This window comes from Haemaphysalis longicornis, unplaced genomic scaffold (genome assembly GCF_048455015.1).
Source record: "Haemaphysalis longicornis isolate Haplotype H1 unplaced genomic scaffold, Haemaphysalis longicornis Haplotype H1 scaffold_7, whole genome shotgun sequence".
Classification (NCBI taxonomy): domain Eukaryota; kingdom Metazoa; phylum Arthropoda; class Arachnida; order Ixodida; family Ixodidae; genus Haemaphysalis; species Haemaphysalis longicornis.
Genome location: NW_027526422.1, coordinates 95,420,460 through 95,436,324, shown reverse-complemented (window position 1 = coordinate 95,436,324; position 15,865 = coordinate 95,420,460). Strand labels below are relative to the sequence as shown.

The window sequence follows — 15,865 nt, the reverse complement described above, 5'->3', positions numbered from 1 at the left end:
CCGGGAGAGCTCAAGGGGATTTAGACTGCAGACTCCTCACCATTGCTATAAACCGTTTATTCTCTCTCTTTTTTTTTCTCTCTCTCTCTCTCTCGTCGCAGTCAAGTGCTGGACGGCACAGCGTCTGCTCAGGCGGTATTTTAAACATAAAAATTGAGACACTGATGAAGTCATACACATTAAATAAGACGTCTAGGGGACAGTGTAGTTGCCATGATCAGAATCCCTGAGAACAGATTGTTACTGTTATGATCGTCTCAGGGGAAACCCCGGAAGTAAGGACGTTACGAAGGCGCCCAGACAGGGCGGCAGCGCTGAGCGCCTCGAAAAAGGAGCAGACGCAGCGCTGGCGTAGAGACGACTGGCTTCCCACGCTAGAAATTGTAGGAGCGTTTATTGTTTACAAGAGATCGCCCTCTCCCTCGTTTGCCCCGCGCCCGAGAAGCGGGGCAGTGGCGGGCACAGGCGGCCGGTCGCTTGCAGCCTCTCGCTTCGTAGTACAGTGGAATATACGAATATAGCAGTTACCATGTGTATCGTATACGACTGCATTATTGACGGTTTATGCTGTAACAGCAATTGCTGCCATTCCCCCCACACGAAGATCTCTTGACACTTTGTCGATGATAAGCCTGCACAGCATATGCTATACAGTGCCATAATTCCTTCTGCATACGGTCCTCAAACCCCCAGTCTGGCGCGCACTTTTTCCGCAAAGCCTTTCCCTGTTCTCTTGAACCCTTCTGTACTGTTTTCAGTACTTACTACGGTACTCGTTTCTTATTTCAGGGTAGCCAAATGTTGGCTACATGTGGTGCTTGATTCGGAAGCGTTATAAAGCGCAAGGGGAAGAAAAGCGCCAGATGCACGCAAAAAAAAAAAAAAAAAAAAATTACCGTAAAGTTCCGAGCGAACGCCCACCGCCGAAACATCGCCCATCCCCCCCTTGATGGAGGCGAAAAGCAAAAAAGCCCGTGTATTCGAGATTTCGGCGCGCGTTAAAAATCCCCAGGTGGTCAAAATTAATCCGGAGCCCTCCACTACGGCGCGCCTCACCGCCTGCGTTGCGTCGGCGCGTTAAACCTATACAATCAATCAATCAATCAATCAATCAATCAATCAATCAATCAATCAATCAATCAATCCCCCTCTAGGGATGAAATATTCAATTTTACTAAAAGACCCAAGGATCGCCCACCCCCTAAAAACGATGGCTTTGGCGCCGATGAGTGAACACCATAAACGCGAATTATCTATTCATGTGTTGATGCGGTCACTTTTTCCTCCTTTCCGCACTTGAGCCAAACGTTCGCCCATCTGGTATTTTTTTTATTGATATCGCGGCAGTTCTGGCTCGCGGTGTGGTCACTTTTTTCTAGTTTTTCGCACCTGACCCGAAAGATCGCCCATCCCGTACTTTTCACTTAGAATCTGTGTACTTTGAGTGGGCGTTCGAAATCTGTCTGATTCCACTCCAACGGGTTCGATGTGTCCCTACTCCAGCGCTTCACCGCACTGCCCGTGCATTTGTGCAGCGGGCTCACCGGCATTTATGGCCTCGGTGGCTTGTGTTCCCACCCGTTTCCATAACAGGGTCGCGTTATTGAAAGCTTATACATATGTCTCACTGGAACGTGACCTTGAATGACCCCGGCGTCGACACGAACGGTACAAAACCCAAGGAAGGCCAGAGGCGAACCTAAGAAGCATACCAACTATTGATTACCAAAGTTAAGGATTCATTAAGTGATGGATAGTACTGATTAGTGAGCTAAATTAAGGCGAGATTAAGATAGATTGAGGTGGAATAAAGTGGATTGAGGTGGACTGAGGTAGATAATAATGGACTAAGAATAAATAAGGCAGATAAGGTGGAATACTAATTGATTGGCGATTGATATGAATAATTTGTAAGGTGAGATAAAAGTGGATTAAGTACATTAAGGTAGGTTAAGATAAATTAATGCGGGTTAAAATTAATTTATCTTGACGTACCGTAATCTACCTTAGTTCATGTGGGTTAAAGTGGATTAAGGTGTATTCAGGACGCTAAAAAGTGTAGCTGCTCTGTCGACGGGGCAGCGTTAATATAGAAGGTATACTCGTCACAATAGTATGCCTAAGTTTCGCCTTCAATGCACGTAAGAAGGCTAGAGTATCCCGAGAAAAATTTTAAGCGTGAGCATACCAAGCTCAAGACAGCCGGATCTGTGTTCCATCATGGGGAAGCTTCCGGAGCAAAGCACCGCGCTTCTCAGCGGGGGACATCACCGGCCGAGCGCCGGCGCGCGGGCCATGCAAGTAGGGGCACGCCGTAAGCAAAAGGATGACTTCGCTTGGTAAGCGTACGCCATAACAGATATGCAACAAATATAGACTTTAATGTTTTCATGCGCCATCTACTCACGGCGCCTCCTGGCTCCACCCCCCCCCCCCCCAAAGAAAGGAGTTCCGCTATGCGTTCCTAGAAGAAACTAACTGGAGGGGAAACGAAAAGGGTACCATCCATCGAGATTTTTACAAAAGTTTCACGACACTCCTGAAGGTTGTACTACTGCAGTTGTCTACATAGTATATGCCTACATACGTATTTTTATACTTTTAAAAAAGTAAACATTTTAGAAGTTCCCCAGAGCCGAAAATGTGACGCACGTGGGTGTATTACACTCCTTGTTTTCACTACGACTGCCTAGAAGTATATTCGTGTTCGCAAAGGCGCCGTGTAAATAAATAAAGTCTACATCGATGCCCACACTTTCACGCTTTCCACAAAGGATAGGCTAGAGAGAACCAGAGCGCAAACGTTCGAGAGAAGACGGAACGAATGCGGGGTCCGCGGAGAAAGCGCTCGATGTTAAACCCATTTCCTCCCGGTGCCACCAAAACGTACATCGAAGACCCGGTAGCGGGGGGAGATAGGAAGAGGGAAAGGGAACTTGGAGAAAGGAGGAGCAGCCACAAAAAGGATAACGGAAGGCAAGCCGCGAGAGTACCGTTTTCCCGGCGCAACTGCGGCGCGTCCGCTCTGCGCTCGCCTATATTTAAAAGTCAACAAGTATGCGTTAACGTCGAGCTGAAACCCCACCCCTTCTCCATTGAAAGCCACGAGGAAGCGCCGCGGACCGTCGCCACCTAGCGATAAGGCCGTAAACGTTGTTTTTTTCTCCGCCCTTTCTTCTCCTTGTGTCGTTCCCCAGTGCCAAGCTCGGCGCGCCTCAACGCTGGATCACTCGTCCAATAGCATAACCGCATTTCCGCGATTCCTTGTGCGCTTCAGGGTGGCGCCCTTTCCGTTCTCTCGGTGGTGAAACGTTGCGTGGAAGCGCGGGACGAGCGTCGGGCGAGGAAAGAGGGGAGATGGGAAGGGGGAAGGAGGGGAGGGGGAGGGCCGATGGCATTTGAAATGCCAAGGCTGTTTCGGTCCAGTGGCTGCCGCTTTGCCTCCCCTGCGCAGCCTCTTGTGTCTCTGACGAACGCGCTGCTGTCTTCGGCGCGGTTTCGGGCAAAATAGGCTTGTGCGTCACCCGCGGACACAGGGCCTGCGTCAATAGCGGACATCGCGGCGGAAATGCCATTCCGAACAGCCTGACGTTTTTTAGCATGACCATTCGAAGAGTCGCGTGCCCCGTGAGAACCCGAGGTCGTTCCAGGCGTTTCTTTGCGGGTTGTGGAATCGTATATGGAGCACGTGACTCGGGTGCCTCCTTACGCGCCGTCTTGGGGACGTGGCTTCCCTACACCGGGAATCATTATTTTTAAATGTATTTATTGTTCAATACATTTTATCACGCGTGACGGGAAACGACCCTATACGTCTCCGGCTTCTTCTACGACTCCCCACGCCTCGGGCCCCAGTGTGTGCTGTGCCTGTTTAAGCTTACCAGTAAGCATGGACAATTCTTCGTATTACTTAGTCATCGCCAACAGCTTCTTTGAGGTGTGTGCGCCGTGCGTAACGTAACAACGGCTATAAAAAGTTTGCTTATGTCGAGAGACTGCCGCACAAGTGTGCAACGCTTACTAACAACTCGGCAATTACTAAAAAGCTGCTTTCGCCGTTATTGCGACTTTGTGGCGTCGTTAATCGTGAAAGCGGATCGGCCAATTTTGTTCAAAGGGTAGTCGTAAAAGGGAAAGCCTTGACGTACGTACTTCCAAACATCACAGAAGCGTTTCTGGCAGTTGCCGGAATAAGCAGCGTGCACAATCGGTGCCTGACTCACGACTTCTGACGTCAAACTATGCATGAGTCACAAAAGAATTTTGTGAGACGGCAATGAGCAAACAAATATCCCTCGGGAAATCTTTATTTCTCAGAAAATAAAACGCCTTTCGCGCCGAAAGAAACTCCCGGAAAGTTATAAAATACTATATATTTGTACTAAAAAGAAAACTTGATTCTGTTCCAGTGTTTGTTTATGAACGCATCCTACGTTGCCATGCGGCTTGGGAAGAGGCTTTCGCGAGAAAACTTCGTAAGCTTAAGAGCTTAAATTTTCTTGTTTTTAAAGGTCCCTAAAATTTAAGATCGATCTGTGGATGGATAATAAGGCGCCAATAAAGGGCACATTTATCTTCTTTGCCAACTTTTCGTGTATGATGACAACGAAGGCCGTTATGGAAAAGGTAATTTTTGTACACAGGCGACGCTTTTCGCCAGAAGAAGCGCTCTCAACTGCCACTATAATAGGTTAAAGAAAAATGTGCACCCCATGAAGACGAGAAGGCTACTTCTGATCGGTTCATCGCCAATAAAAAGCCGACACGCGTCCTCGCTGAAGCCATGTTCTTGACATTTTATCCCCCCGTTCACCTATCCTCCATATATTCTGCGCTAAAGGGCGTCTTTTGATTGATTGTAGGATTTAACCCGCCGACGCAACGCAGGCGATGAGGCGCGCCGTAGTGGAGGGCTCCGGGTTAATTCTCACCACCTGGGGATCTTTAAGGTGCGCCGAAATCTCGTACACACGGGAGTTTTTGCTTTTCTCCTCCATCAGAAAAGCGGCCGCCGCGGCCGGGAATCGAACCCGCGACCTCGTGCTCAGCAGCGCAACGCCTTAGCCACTGAGCCACCGCGGCAGGTCTAAAGGACGTGTTTCACTATTTTTAAAGCGAAAGCTTTTTTAGTGGGACCGATGGCGTCCTGTCAAAAGTCTAATTCATTTCCCCATAGGCTGGTTGGCTGACCGAAAAGCTCCCATGAAAAATTTAAAATAAAATGTCCTAGGGCCTTCATATTTGATACGAAACGGCTTATACATTGCTGCTGGAAAAATGTCTTCTCACCAATGCAGTTGTGTTTTGAGGTGAAGCCGACCTTCAAATTATCGGTAAAAGCTTTTTTTTTTGTTTTTTTTTTTTTTTTTGCAAGCTGGCTTTCCCCCATTGCATGTTCTGCAGTGAAGCATGGCCATCTACAAAGGGAGTGCGATTACAGAAAACGGCTCTAAATCTCGTCGTGTTATTGAAAGTATCCCGAAACAGATTACACGACAATTACCCGCTAAGACGACTTCACGCGCGTGAAACCAAGTTTTTTTTATTGTGGGAAAACAGTCAGTTTAAAATCTCGAAAAAGGAACGGTTCGAGATAACACAATATACGCATTGGTCATGAAGAAATGAAGGAGTACAATTGTATGCCTTTATCTCAAAAATCGCGTATTGGTATACATTTAGAACATTCCTAGGTGCCTTTACTTAGTGCGCGAAAAATCGTGGTTTTCACGCTTCTCTCAACTTTCTTTAGGAAGGGATGGTGTATATATATATATATATATATATATATAAATCGCTCTTTTACGTTACACACTGCGTAGGTGCTCTATCATAAGCAAACATGTTTCGTACATAACGTCAGTATCAAAATGGTTTCCACCAGCGGAGCACGACTCCGACCGTGGGAAATATGTTTGGTGATATTAAAGGGAGTGAGACCAGATTCGCTTTTATGTTGTAATTTAGGTTACACTTCTGACGAGGGAGGGCCGTGTGCCGTAGTGTTTAGCAGATTTAGCCTCGCACGCATGTGGCCGGCACTTTCTCCATGTAAGCATCACGTACTCAAGTATGGTACACTACTGCACTCGATTAAACGAAATCCAGGAGAAGCCACAACGCTATCCTCCATTCCCGCTCTAAGCGATAATATCTGAATACCTCTGCATCGCAGCAGCTCGACCAGTCCCTTTCCGTGGGCATCGAATGCCTTTAACATTACTAACAACACGTAGGGGACAGACAACGTGATCGGGCAGCTCGTGCAGCAGCCGGGCTGGAGTACAAGGTTGACCCTGCTCTCAATCAATCTGGCAGAGCAACATCCGCTCGGCTCTGCTCTCTTGGCACAACTGCAGGCACTGAAAACATTGATCGAAGTAATCGCAGTTATCGGAGAGAGAGAGAGAGAGAGAGAGAGAGAGAGAGAGAGAGAGAGAGAGAGAGAGAGAGAGAGAGAGAGAGAGAGAGAGAGAGAGAGAGAGAGAGAGAGAGAGAGAGAGAGAGAGAGAGAGAGAGAGATTGGCGCGCATAGACTCGAGCAAAGCTCAGGTCTTAAGAGGACACGCATGCAATTTGCGAAGCTCTAGGGAACGGCCGAATGCATGGTCGCCTTGCACAAGAGTGGTTCGTGCGCCCCCTGAGAACGTCTTCGTCGGCTTAACGAATTTACCCGCCTCAGGTTTTCCGGTGGGTTTGAGATTTCTGTTTGCTTTCACGCGTTCTCTTAAAATCTTAAACGCTAGAAATAATCTGAAGGGAGGCGCACGCAAGGCACACGCTTGGGTAGGCGCGGCAAAGCAACTCAGTTTGGCGAGATGGAGTGCGCAGATTGTAATTCACAACATAACTGACCGCCTAGGAGTAAATTGCAATTTGCTGCAAAGTGAGGCAGTGCAGGCGGTGTATATCTGTTCTTTTTTTCTCGGTAGTGTATACATAACTAAACGGCGTTGCGCTGTGTGCGCTCACGCGTCGTTGCCTTCGTCGCCCGAGAGGTGGCGCATCGCTGTTGGTAATTGGAACTTCATGTAGTCGGCGCAATCACTCTCGTTTCTTTTCTCTCCCTCTTTCTTTGCCCTCCCTCACAGCCCTGCATCCCACCACTCAGCAGTGTGGCGCTGTGTCGCGTCGCCTATGTTTAGCCCTGCCCGTCGCAGTGGTCGCCACTCGTTAGCCGCGCATTGTCAGTGGGCTCCGGGTCGGGCCTCCGCTCCATTTGCCTCACTCCCACCCAGTGCAGCGTCGAGAGGGCCCGTGGCCGCGCCATAACTCGAGGCTCGACGCAGCGTGCGCGCCTAGCGGTGTGCCGGGTGGTGTCACAACCAGCGCCTTCCAGCTCTTCCCTGTAACGTTAATATCCCAGGCCTGTGCTGCTTACCTGGCTTCTTGTTGCTCTTTGCCGCCATGCCTGTTCCTTCGCTGCGGCTTGGGCGACTTAAAGTGGGCTTTTCCTGTGGCTTCCGGCCGAGGGCGCAGTCAAGGTGCGGGGATACGCGAGACCTTATTGGTTGGAGCGTAACTATATCTCTCCTTTTCACTTTAGTTGCATTTGCGGCGGCGTGTGCGTTCACAGCCACCAATTTCACATACACACGTCCACACTAAACAGCATGTGCGTTCACCAGTTTCAAACATCGAGGGACATGGTACAGTTTGATCCGGAGGTTTATCGATTTTAAATATTTTATAGCCTCCCCTCCTCGTCTCTCTCATATGTATGTGTGTGTATGTATGTATGTATGTATGTATGTATGTATGTATGTATGTATGTATGTATGTATGTATGTATGTATGTATGTATGTATGTATGTATGTATGTATGTATTCGCGTGTGTGTATGGGGGTACGTACGCATCCGGGATGAAGAAACACTCGTTCGGAGCCTGATTCTAAAAAACCAGGGACAAGCTTAAGCTGTATCGGGAGATTGATTTAAATGTCTTTTTTTATCATTCAATCACTCCTTGACTCGTGTCATTGACCAGTGTGAGTGCTGCATTTGAATCAAGAGGAGGACGGGCGCAAATACAGACTGTTAGATGCAGAGCATCTGATTCACTCGCCTTGTCCCTCCGGCGTCCTCGTCGTTGTCGTCGGCGTTGTCCACCCCTCCCCCATTCTCCTCGCCGTGCCAGCTGCACTCTCCGTCACTCACCCCCTCTCCTTTCCGATAGCGAAAACTCTCTCGCGAGGGGCATTGGATTGGATTCGATTGTATTGGCTTGGATTGGATTGGATTGGATTTGCTTGGCTTGGCTTGGCTTGGCTTGGATTGTATTGGATTTGGATTAAAGTGAATTGTGTTGGATTGTGTTGGATTGTGTTGCGTCATAGCCGCGGGACGTTGCGTCATAGCCACGGCAGACGCGCTGGGGCCGGCGCTGTGCAGTAGATCTCTTCCGCGATTTCCTCTCCTTCGGGCGCGCTGCGCATATAAACGGTGTGCCGTTCTCCGGCGAAGCAACATCCACGCTTGGCTCAAACACCTAAGAGTCCACGCCGCTTTACAAGTACGCCAACGTCGTCATCGACTGGGACCGGCTTACGCAGTCTCCTCAACGTTATGCGCGCTATAAAACGCGGTCCCTTCGCCGCTCCGCCTATGCGTCACATCTACACAGGGGTTCCCGCGAGGGGAGGTGGGAGTTTTTTTTAAGCCCAACTTAGTAAAAAATTTATTTCCTGATAATTAGTAACAGACAGCAGCGGTAAAAGACGCTATTGATCGTCTCAAGGAATTTCCGTAGCATTTCTTAGTAGCAGTCGTTTTAAGGCTGTAGGAGTCGTCCTTAATTACGTCGACAACTTCAACGACCACCTGTAATGTAGCTTTATTTGCCCTTTGTCACTCCACGGCGCAGGTCTGAAGGGAATTTTACAGTCCTTTCAATGTTTTGCCGCCATGCCTGTTAAATAGCAGACGCGTGAATGTCTGGCGGACGTGCGCGCTGCAAACGATCGCCTTACGGCCTGTAAAGAGCCCTTCGCTGCAAAGAGGTGCGCAGTAAAGGAAAGACATTTCCCGGGGAAGACCATAATGGGATCAAATGTTACCCAAAACAAAGACCCGTGAGGTCATTTCAGCACAAACGATCGCTGGTACTGTTGCACGTAAGTATTAGCACTTCGGTAACACATCCTCGCCAAGTCATTGGCCAGTTAAATGAGTGAAAGTCAAAAGAAAGCATTCAACGGGCCTGTTTAACAGCTCGACGCCGCAAGCATGCGGTGGAGCTGACATCGGTCGCGAGTGCAGTCAGAAAGACAAAAACGGTCATGAAAATTTGTAGAAATATTCCCGAGAGGGAATTGTCTGACAGTGCGAATCCATTTTGGCCAGGAGATCATCACCTCACATGCACCTGTGCTTATGCTTTCCCTTGGAAGCCCTAGACACTGGGGCCCTTTAATAAATGTCCTCTCATTAATTAAATAAAATCTTTTTATTAATTGCATCACATCGAACGCGTGTACCTGTGGGACTCAACGTGTCACACGCTGCATACAGATAGATAAATTCCCGGATGAAGCCGCCAATGTATGTTCACCCATTAAAAATGAGACACGAGTGCCGCACAGTAATTAACACAACGCAGAGGCAGTTTAACAACAAAGATTGACCGTCGTTTCGGCTGCGCCAACCGCGGAATATCCTGCGGAAGCAGCAAGAGGTCCTGCTTATAAAGCGCTGTTGCGTGTCCTAGTCAGCACAGCCAAGCGACGCATCGCGCCATCAAGGGTATGTTTGAAGCAATGTCACGTGCATGTAGCCCTCAATTTAATTCCTTGGTCTCGTAGTAATCCCGCTCCTGCGAAGCAAACATCCTAACGGTTCAAATCCGGTTACCGCTTTTTGTTTTCATTTTCAAGAGTTTGTCATATTTGAATATTAACATTTCTTATCACACATATAATCTATTTATGACATCTTTATGCATTATAAATGAAATTTCGGGTATTTTTGTTGCATTTTGGTCAGTTTAAGCTACTGCTTCTTGCACGTTTTTGCAGGTTTTCCCCCTTTAAGGTCGGTTTCGGCTATTTCTGTTGAATATTTTTCTACACAGTGGTTTTCAACCATTGCAGGTCCGTTTTGGTATTTATTTATTTCAGTTCGGGTGGTTTTGTATGCTCTATAGATACGTTTATGCTGTGATATAACCCCATAAGCAAGCTCAGGTGACGGCTGGCTGTACCCACTAAGAGACGCATATATACGCTGTTGGTACGGGCTACTCCGTGGGTATGTAACACTGCGCTAGGCTTCAGAGTACGCGCACAGATTCGCAGATTCTTGTAGTGCGTGACTGTGCGTCCTCTTGTAACAAATTCTTGTTACAAGATTAGATTCTTGTATTCGCAGATTCTTGTAACAATTCGCAGATTCTTGTAACAAATCTGCAGATTCTTGTAACAAATATTCGCAGATTCTTGTAACAAATCTGCTTAATATTGAGGTGCAAGCGACGTTTTAAACTGCGCGCTACTTCGATGGCACCGCGTGCTAATAGCCAGGGCACCCACTGGGACGTTCGTTTTCTAACGCATCTCGTTATGGAACGGCTCGCGCTTCAAAGACGCGGGGAGCCGCAGCAGTTTTAACAGCGGATCTGTTTAAGCTTTTAGTTCCACCGTATAGCGTTACCAGAAGTGAATACCAAAGACCGATCGAGCGCACGTGAGCGTGCGCCTTGTGAGGAGCGCGCGCCCGGCGTCGTCCAGGCTTGCGCGTGGGCTTCCGTCACGTGAGGAGCTCGCAAAAAAATACTAAGAAAAAATACCGAGTGCACGTGAGCGAGCGCCTCGTGAGGAGCGCCCGGCGTCGGCCAGCTCGACCTTTGAGAACACTCTATCCAGCGCTCGTGGCGTGATCTCTCGCGTGCTCTTGTACTCGCCAATCCACGTGCGTGCGAGCCTGAAGTGGGGAGCACTGCAGGCGCCGAGTTCGGGAAGCCGGTTGCCGCTGGATCTAGCGCGTGCTGACCAGGGGTTTATGCAGAATTTCGATTTTGGGGGCATGTCGATGGGATGTTTGGGGGGGTATTGCATAAATCCCTAGGCAGGGTGCTTGTGGTTGTGGAATATTTTTTTTTTTTGGGGGGGGGGGTGTTAGGGGGGGGGGGGGGGGTGTATAAATCCCTGGTGCTGACGCGGTCCACTTTGGGAGAGATGTGAAAGGCTGCGGAGAAAATGATCCGGGCCTGCCAGTCATGGAGAACTTTCGTTGATTGTAGAGTTTAACGCGCCGACGAAAGCGCGCAGGCGATGAGGCGCGCCGTAGTGGAGGGCTCCGGATTAATTTTGACCACCTGGGGATCTTTAACGTGCGCCGAAATCTCGTACACACGGGCGTTTTTGCTTTTCGCCTCCATCAGAAAAGCGGCCGCCGCGGCCGGGAATCGAACTCGCGACCTTGTGCTCAGCAGTGCAACATGGAGAACTTTCAGCGGCAAGTTCGGAAATGCATGTGAGGTGCAACAGCCAGGTCCCCGATGAAGGGAAACGGGCCGCCAGATCTGCTGTTTTTTCCAGGATATAGCCTTGCACCACTAGTGCAAGCTGCGCCATTTTTTTTTTGTTCGCGGACATCAAAAACACACGAAACCGCAGCCGTATGAGGTTCTATTAAAATGAATAAGGACAGAACACTACTTCGACTGTGATTAATTAGTAGCAGCTCTGAGCAACGTGCAGGCCTGCCTGCAGCCTTAATTGTTTAATTCCTTACACTCGACGACACTTTCTCGGGGAAAAGGTCAACTGCCATTGTATATTGATGCCTCGTGTTCAACAACTCGCACGCAGCGGGGGATCTGTGAGGAGCGATCTCTAATATCGGCGGTGGGCTTTGACTCTGCATGCGACACCGCCGTCTGCAGCTGCGCCTCTTGTCTATACAACAGCTGCTCCGCTCGCGCTTGCCTCGTCCGCTGACACGCGCTTGTAGGACCGGCGCACACGACACCACTCGTGATTTCTTCAGTTAGCCGCAGCGGGCTGTCCGTTCTACTATCCGTAAAAGCACTAGCTGCCGCCGCCAAAAGAAGAAACGTTGGCAACCATTCACCAGACGCAAACACTGGCAGATATCTAAAGTCCCGTGTTTATATATAAAACCTCAAGATGTCTGTATATATATTGTAAGCGCGAATCTTAAATGTCCCGTCATCAGGCCATAGCTGACTATTATGACTGGCCAATACCACCTTCACGTTTCGTCGTCGTCGCTGCATTATGTGCGACCATCATCATCTCATCATTCTTCCTCTTTCTCGAACGCGCCATCTTCGCCATCGTGACTGATCCTGTTCTTGCCGGGGTGCCGCTCACGGAATAAACGTCGCCCGCCAAGTCTCCTGACATTGCCTCTCAATATGTATGTATGTATGTATGTATGTATGTATGTATGTATGTATGTATGTATGTATGTATGTATGTATGTATGTATGTATGTATGTATGTATGTATGTATGTATGTATGTATGTATGTATACAAGAGAAGAAAAACTTCTAACAAGGTAAAAGCACAGCACGGTTGTTGTCAACGTTTCAGCAAAGAGACGTGCTTTCGTCAGGGCGAAAGCAAGTGTCTTTGCTGAAACGTTGGCAACAATCGTGTTTTTACCTTGTTCGAAGTTTTCTTCTCTTGTGTTCCCTACCATCTTCAAAGTTCTACTGCTATATATATATATATATATATATATATATATATATATATATATATATATATATATATATATATGTGTGTGTGTGTGTGTGCATGCATACATATATACAGGGTGTTTCAGGGAAGTCTAAGTAATTTTTAAAAATTGGCTTTCGCTGGTAAAATTGCTTGTCTTGCGCGAAGGGGTCAGGGGCCGTGGCGGATGCAATAAAACGAGTTCCAATTGCTGTTTAGGGCAACGATTAACCCGTACGTGTTCATTAACTTTTTAATAATTGCAGTTAGGAGTGTGATTGTAATCTGGAAATTGTACAGGATCATCGTCAAACCGATATCCAGCGTCAGATTTCGAAAATGTAACTGCCCGCAGTCCTCAGGACGCGCACATCTGGAACGCGACGAATGCAAAGCGTCGCAAAGCCATGCCCACGTGCTCACGTGCCTCAGAGCTGCACACGTCACACGCAGTCCGCGCTTTATCACGGCCGGGCTGAGTGCCTCCGCTCTAGCCCGGCCGTGTTACAGCGCGGAGTGCATGTGACGTGTGCAGCTCTGAGTTTATCTTGCCTTGAACGAAAGGTATGGCGGTGTTCTCTGAGTAACGTTTCGGAAAGGGGACTTGTCCCCTTGTCGAAACGTTGGAAGAGGTCTTAGGCCGATATCTTCTCCGAAGTATTATTTCTATCTGCTGACCATCTTCAAAGCCTCATCATTCTCTCTCTCTCTACATACATACATACATACATACATACATACATAAATACACATACATACATACATACATACATACATACATACATACATACATACATACATACATACATACATACATGCGCACACATAGACATTCACGTCGGCTGGTAGTTGCAGTATGAAAAAATTTCCCCGCATTTCCCCGAGGGGAAGAATGTGAAAGTGCGAATGCAGGAGTTGAATTCGCGCGGTTCGGTGATGTTCGCGAAAGAGAGATCACACAAACACACACAACTACAAAGAAAGAAAGATGCATTTATTCACAGACACCTATTTGTGTTGTCGTTGTACTTGATTGCTAGAGCGGATCTCAGCTTTGAAATTTCGTGTCAGTACTCCTTTAAGCGGGTGCATTAGCCCTTCTCACGCCCGATTCCTGGCCAATCACCCACGTGAAATTTTGTGTCAGTACTCCTTTAAGCGGGTGCATTAGCCCTTCTCACGCCCGATTCTTGGCCAATCCCCCACGTGGGTATGTGCCATGTCAGCGGCCAGGCAGCGCGCGCCCATCTCCCCCCGTTGCCAAGGAAGACGAGGAGATTCCTGGCCAATCCCCACGTGGGTATGTGCCATGTCAGCGGCCAGGCAGCGCGCGCCCATCTCCCCCCGTTGCCAAGGAAGACGAGGAGCGCGCGCACCCGCAGCTGTTGCTATGCGGACGGCGGCAGACGCTTCAGGCTCGCTTAAGAAGTGCATTCGCACTTAAAACATATGCCAACGGAAACCTGTATGAGAACATCTATTCGTGTAGCGGGGGATGCCCAATCTTGGGCGTGTTTTGTGGTTGAAACGTGTTTAGCCGAGGCCGCCTGTAAACATGCGGCGTTGGTTAGGCTGACGCGACGCGTAGGCCTAACGTATTTGGCCTGTCAAGTCGTGCAAACGCAACGCCGAAGCCAGTAAAACGGCTGGCTTTCAAAACGCTGTCCGGCCGCATAAAGTTGCTGTGAGATGCATTCGCGCAGAGCCTTCGAGTCAGAAGAAAGCATCGAGACACGGTCTTCCGCAAGATGCCAGTGTCTTCGCAATGGCCGTGAAGCCATCCGTTAACGTGAAATGCGAGGCTTTGTGCGACAAAAAACGACCGCCGTCTTTGGAAACCTCGGCCGTATGAAGGCCTCATAAAAAGGAATAAAGAAATGCCTGGACTTCCAAAAGCAGTGTCAAACTGATTTTCCCAATGTGGCAATATAGCGCCATGGCGATGTGTTTTCGGGGAGATATTTTGCTTTGAATATGCATGCCTTAAACCCGCAGAAGTTTCTATATATCTTATAAGCGACCTAATATGGAACGGATCCGCGCAATGTCTTCGCATTGCCGCCATACTAGAGTGAACTAGAGTGAACACTCTAGCCATACTTCGGAAAAATATTAGGGGGCTGGGGGACGAGGTGATGGAAAGGCAATCGCTAAAGCTGCTATCGGACTTTAAAAAGAAGTCAAGCAACGACTACGAAGAGTTCCAAAATTTGCGGTCATGTGGTCCCCTGCGTGATACGCACCGCCGTACACACGTAGTCGCAGTTGCTCACGTCGCGTTTCAGTGGTTTTTCAGCGTGCAAAACAAGAATGCATATACTGTAGACTCCCGTGAAGACGAGCTCGAAGGGACTGTACAAATTTGTTCGCATTATCAGCAATTCGTCTTATGCGGAGGTTTTTTGCATTGTGGACGTTACAAGAGAGCAAAAATGTTGTTCGTCTTAACCGAGTCCATCTTAGCGGGAGCTTACACTACAGCGTTGTGTACGCTCACTGGAACGACTATGACGATCACGCATGAAGATTTGCTTGAAGTTTACATCTCACCCGACAGTACTGTCTATACAAAACACGGAACAACTATTTTTACGCACACGGAAACGTTTTTGCGAAAATGAAAATTGTCTCTATATACCGTCTCTGAGAATATAAATAGTATTTGTGTCTCGCACAACTTCATTTATAGAGACAGTCGTGCCTTTAACCTTCTTGTCTTGAAAAGAGAATGGAATTTCTTTTAATGTACGATAAAGGCCCGTTTATTTCGCCTAGATTTTTTGGTAGCTGTCATTAGTCTGCAGATTTTTATTTTCCTTAGAGGGGCTCCTTTTTCATGACTGCCAAGACCCCATCCTTTCTTCAGCACCTTCGGAAGTTTATGACGTTTCAGATCAATCATAAAACAAAAGAGTGACTTTTTCTTCGTCTTTGCACTCTTATATGCGGCGCAAGAGTTTAAACCAAGCGTCCCATTCCTCCTAACGCCTGGAATGTTTACGTGCTATTGATTATAAAACGTAGCAAAAAGTGGTGTACAAATTTCGCGCCAAATCTAAGGTTAGGAAAAAAGAGAAGCGTGAGTGGGTGTGGGCGTTGCTTCCATCCACGGTTACATCCGTGTGCACGACTGCGACGTTAGATTGCATCATCATGCCGGCAAACCGAGGGCGTCGCTAA

At 48.2% G+C, this 15,865-nt stretch overlaps 1 protein-coding gene across 2 annotated transcripts in view; it reads left to right on the top strand.

The window, feature by feature from the left end:
- Positions 1-15,865, top strand: part of Serca (ATPase sarcoplasmic/endoplasmic reticulum Ca2+ transporting SERCA) — a 160,503-nt gene that overhangs the window by 113,915 nt on the left and 30,723 nt on the right. The gene's annotated exons all lie outside the window — the stretch shown is intronic.